Below are 6,069 nucleotides of genomic sequence, written 5' to 3' on the forward strand. Positions count from 1 at the left end.
TCATGTCACTAGCTCTAACTAAAACAAGTAAAAAGGGTTCCAGATAGCATTTAATTTTCTAACTAATAAGTCATTTTCCTAATCACCAATAGTATGAAATGTTTCCATTATGTGGTATACAAGTGCAGCTGGCACATACCTTATACATCAGAAACAAGTATTCGACAAATGGAAAATTCGCAAGAGTAAAAAATAAAGCTACTTAAAATTGTTATTGAGTTAAGAGATGCTTTTTCTTCTTTCTTTTTTCTTCTTGATGCTTGATGATGTATGAAGTAATGCACTTCCTCTGTAGCCATGCAAATGGTCCCCTCGTATACACATGCACTCTTTTCCTTTAAATTTGGCTCATATATATTTTAGAGCACATTAAAATCATTTCTAAGAGTTGGTTTGTTTTGAGGGAGGGAGAGAAAATAGGCTATTGTTTCTCTTATATATCATATATTTATTTTTGCTTATTGCAATTATCTTGCATATCTTTATAAAGTGGAAAATGTGTAAAAATGCCACTAATACAGTCAAAATTTTAGTTGTGATAGAGTTACCATAATTTTTATAGGTTAACCCGTCTTAAATAAAAATTAAAATATTTTTGAAAACTACACATAAAGAGACATAATGAAAAAAAAGGGTTCCCCACTTCCTTTGTATCTATCTCAAAAGCTATTAATGGTCTTTGTAATATACATAGAAAAATCGTTGCTATCCTTGTCTCTAAACTGCATGGTTATGGTGTTGGCGTGACAATATTCAATTTGCATCTCAATATAGGGACCACTTTACTACTTTTGATTTGTTTTCTTTTTAATAATTTATCTCATGGCTTTATACACTGGCTTAATATTCCATCACTTATAGAAAACAAATATTAAAAGTTAATAAAAATATTAAAAGTTAAATTTTTTTGAAGAGAAATAAAAAAGAAATTATTAACTCAATTTTTTCCATAGTGTTTTCTTTCCCTCAACTCTGCTATATATAATAGCTGCTCTTGTTAATCTCTTCTTCATCCAAATTCCAAACCCTAGCCAACTAGCAGAAGCAGCTAGCATCACTTAATATTCAAATCTCATCTTCAGAAGCTTAATTTCTTTTTACTTATTGTTTTCCATCATGCACCATACCAAGTTGAAGCTGCCAGCATGATCTTAACTGACCTCCTTTGTAGGTGAAAGATCAGATCATGGTGGCAGTTTCACCTAGTTGTTGGCTGCATGTATATACCCTTCTTTTGTTGTTTTTGTTTTCTGCTTCTATTTAATTCTATGCCCTATATTTTTATAGATTTTTCTTGATAATTCTTTGCCTGTGTGGAAAATATATACCATAAGATGAGTAATATTGATTCACTATTTTTTTGAGGGCTTTATTTCTCTTAATTTCTTGGGAAAATTTAACAAGGATATAATTAAGATATTTATGATTATTTATTTATTCTGCTATTTATGCTGCAGCTATGTGAGTCAAATTGAATAGTTTGTAAAGTAGATGAAGAAATTGGAGTGGCAGCTTCTAGTAGATGAAGAAATTGAATGTTTATTGCACGGTGCAATGCATTAATTCCTGAACAACTAAGATCTGATTCTAGCAGTGCTTCTTTTTTATCATGTATATGTCTGCATTAAATCTATATGTCAAATGGGGATTTTTTTTTTTAATGTTTTTTTCTAGCCCTTTCTATTTCTTTGTGGTGAGAAGATAATAGTTAAGAAACTATAGGGTTGTTCATGATGTCTTGTTTTTTTAAGATTCACTGAATTCTTTTAACTTGTAAGGTCCTTTCTTTCCTCTTTTATTTTTTTCAAAGATCTAAAATTAATCAGGAATTATTAAGAGATTCAGAGAGAATAGAGTCATATCTTGAATTTCATTCAGTTTTCCCATGACATTTTGGGCTTAATTAACATGGTAATTCTCTTTGTTTGTTATTAGTTTAATTGACTTAATTACATTATACATGTACTAATTTAGTATATCACTGTTAATTACTGCAAATAAATAATTAAATAATTGATTCTTCAAAAAAAAAAAAAAAAAAAAATTGATGATTGTTCTTCATATTACAAGGTGATTTGCATCTACTTATAGATTGATCTGAGGAAGAATGAATATGAAAATGGGACAAAATAACAATTCCATTGCTGAAGTCATGGTAGATTCCCAATATCTCAACGTACTTAGTTTCCTCATATATCTTGCTAGTATATATATGAGTACTGCAACCTTTTTCCTTTGGATTTGGAATTTGGACCATTCCTTTATATATATGCTATGCATCATGAGACAATCATGTGAATAATTTTTTGCATTGAACTTTATTTTCCTTGGAAGAATCTCATACATATGGATAATGAATTGATGTCATCATTGTCATGATATGCAGGTTTCTGACAATAAATACTAGCACATGAACCATCATATCTTCATAAATCAATATATGATATCATATCCGGTTGTTGTAGTTGTATCAGTTCCAACTTCACTCTCTTTAGTTTGTCCTTTTGGGTAAGATTCCACATAGCTTTCAATTAGCTGCAACCTAGAAGACATAACATATATAGGTCATGGTTTGATTTCCCCAATTCTTTACTAGTGTTTGATGTAACAATAAATTTCAATCTATTGTTAAGTGTAAGCATAATATGAAAACTCAGGTATGTAATTATGAAACCTACAATGTATCTGGATTTTGGTTTTGAAGGAAGGAACTTATTACATATACATCAAGTATATTTTACCACTCAGAAGTACACTGTATCATGAAATAACCTCCTTACACAACTAAGTAAATATATGGATGATATCTTAATTGATCAGCTAAAAAAAGCTAGGGTTCTGGTACATCTTTAATTTTAGTTGTGAATGGTGATATCTAAAAAACTGTTGAGACAATTGACTTAAATCATGATGAGAAAGGAATTATGTTAGGAGTCCAACATCAAGTAAATAAAAATAAAAATGTTCAATGTTATGAGACTCTTACCTAAAATGCATTATTTCATACATCATCATGCATCAAGCAGAAAGAAGCAAATACATCTCTTAACTCAACAACAATTTTAAGTAGCTTTATTTTTTACTCATGTGCGAATTTTCCATTTGTCGAATACTTGCTTCTGATGTATATGGTAGGTACCAGCTGCACATGTATACCACATAATGGAAATATTTGATACTATATTGGTGATCAGGAAAATGACCTATTGGTTAGAAAATTAAAGGCTACCAGGAACCCTTTTTACTTGTTTTAGTTAAGAGCTAGTGACATGAACATGATAGATGTAAGGCATACATGTCATTATCTATTTTATAGACTGTGTGTTTTAAATGCTTACTGTAATAATTTTGGTGGGTAGTAGCAAGGGTAGGAGATGGAAAGAAGAAGGTGTTATTGCAGTACCAAAGTCATTTTCCATTTAGTTTGTATAGATTAGCTGCATCATAAAATATACAACATTGATTTCTCACAAACTTGCAAAAAAGAGTGTAGACATTTTGTTTGGTTTGAGGAAGAAATGAACATCCGAGCAAAAGAAGTTATAATATATTTATTTGCTAAAGAAAATTAATGATGAGAACAATAAGGCATTTGAGTCACACGAACTTGAAGATGAGTGAAGACAAGGATGAAGTTGTTGAAGGGCTTATGTACTGTTCCTTTGGTTGTGGTCTTCATTTTGATTATATAATCCGAACGAGAACGAGGGTACTTAGAGAATTTTGGAGGGCGCGGGAGATGTGTGAGGAGAGTGGGAAAAGAAACGCTCTTAACAGAATTTGTTGTAGGCCTCATTTATCATTGGGCTGGCCCTAGCTAGTTGTATCAAACAAATGAAAGTTCTTTTCCAACCTTCTAAGTTTCTCGTGCACCCTATTTTGGATTTTAATATCCAAAAAATGGAGGATTTTTGAACATTTTTACCACCTTTCAGATTATATAATCTGAAATGTCGTAGGGCATGCGAGAAGTTTGGAGGATGGGAAAATAAACTCCCCAAACAAATTTACCCCTTTGTACAAAAGAACACTTAGAGGTGGCTTTGAGTGTGGACAGAAGGAGCCACCGCCCAGGGCACCATTTTTGTAGGGGCGCCAAAATTATTATTTTTACTTAGTAGTTAGTACTATATAGGTGTAATTATTTTGAACTCAATTTGATCAATTCTATTGAAAAAATATTTTTAGAGAACCTTAATTATGAATGAGTCTTTTGCAACAAAAAATGCAATAACAAATACATTTGAATAACTAATAGGATACAACTTTATTGATTGACCCCGGACATCAAAAATCTTTAAACCGGCCCCGAGAACACCAAGTTCCCTTAAATTGATGGTAAATTGGTAATCAACATCAGAGTTATCATAGTTATTGTGAAGATAATTGCGATGACCTTAGACCTTTAAAAACCCTTATAATTGATCTATTGTGTGTGTATGAATATTGATTTATGGAACATATATTTTATGGCAAAAACCATCAAGGAGGAACTTTCCTACTCCAACATATGGAGGAACTTTCCTACGTGGAAAAACTTCTCCAATCCTCTATGTTTCATAAATCATTATGCATAAACACAGTAGATCAATTTGAAGGATTTTTAAAGGACTAAGGCCATCACAATTATCTTCACAATAGCTATGATGTTGATTACCAATTTACCATCAACTTAAGGGAACTGGGCGTTCTTTTGTGCAAGCGGTAAATTTGTTGATGATTGCTTAATAGACCCCTTGAATTATTCAAAAATTCGGGAAAACAAGTGTCGAAAGTTAAGACCCGATCACTATTTTATGCTAAAAAATATTTATCGGAAGTTACTACTCAATGAGATGAGCAACTTTGAGGAACTTGTTGAACAACCATAAAATTTGTTTGATAAACTAGCTAAGGGGTCACCCGATGATAAATGAGACCTACGGCGAATTGTGTGAATGTGTGTTTTTGTTTCTATGTATAATAGACAAAAAAAATAATAAAATACAAAGGATTGAAAATTTAATGCAAATGTGTAATAGACAAAAAATTATGAAAATCTAGTGCAAATGTCTACTATATATAAGTAATAAATGGTACTTTTTCCTTAAAAAAAAATGGTACTTTTATATAAGTAATAAATGGTACTTTTTCCTTGGTACTTTTATTCCTTTAAAAATTACTTTTATTGTTAAAAATAATACAGAGGATTGAACTGTACTATTTTGCCAATTTATGCTTTGAGATAATTTTTTTTAATGACAAATATTAGTAGTTAATTGTTAGAATAATTTTTCTCCTTTGTTTGAGTTTAAAACCAGGACTTCAACGTTTAAACTCCTTATCTCTTATCTTAAATTAGTTGAACTATCAATCCATAAGATATATTTTCCCTTATAATTTATAGTCTAAGTCTAGATTAAACATGGCTAGCCAAATTCAATCTAGATGCTTCAAATCTAGTTTACCGAAACCGTCTTAAAAGACTAGTTCAAGACCGTTAATTCATAAAATCAGTCTTAGAAGATTAAGACAAACACTAGAACCATGACCCGTGCTGACGCATGGGTCTTATTTTCATGTAGAAACTCACAATGTTACCTAAGTCAATATTATACCATAGCAGAATAAGTCATAATAATTATAACAATAAGTCGTAAAATAATAATTATAACAATAAGTCGTAAAACATTGAGAGTACAAAATTTATGATACATTCCAAGCCATGAATCATAGGAATAAAAGAACTTTAATTCTGTTAAATAATAGAAAGTACACAACCTAGGGAAAATTGTCAGGCATAAATAATTAACAACGAAGAAGTTTAATTTCGGTCAATCCTTCCAAGTACACAATTTAGAATACATTGCGAAAAACTTCGTGATAAACTACGTTAGAAGTTACATCAGTGTCTTCTCCATCATCATCAAATATTAATATCTTCAAACCTTCTCTTGAAGTAACCTTTGACAAAGCCACATACAATTGACCATGAGAGAAGATAGACGATGGCAAATATACGCCAACATGTTTCAAAGATTGACCTTGGCTTTTGTTTATAGTCATTGCAAAAGAAACGATAAGCAAAAA

General features: G+C 30.9%; 1 long non-coding RNA gene across 1 annotated transcript; it reads left to right on the forward strand.

The window, feature by feature from the left end:
* Positions 1-851: 851 nt before the first annotated feature.
* On the forward strand, positions 852-2,747 carry LOC146930945 (uncharacterized). Its single transcript, XR_015006535.1, has 2 exons — positions 852-1,611; positions 2,071-2,747. It is a non-coding gene; the product is annotated as an uncharacterized LOC146930945 (long non-coding RNA).
* Positions 2,748-6,069: the final 3,322 nt, after the last annotated feature.

Source organism: Medicago sativa, chromosome 4, assembly GCF_051527215.1.
Source record: "Medicago sativa cultivar Bolivia chromosome 4, Bolivia_mono, whole genome shotgun sequence".
NCBI lineage: Eukaryota > Viridiplantae > Streptophyta > Magnoliopsida > Fabales > Fabaceae > Medicago > Medicago sativa.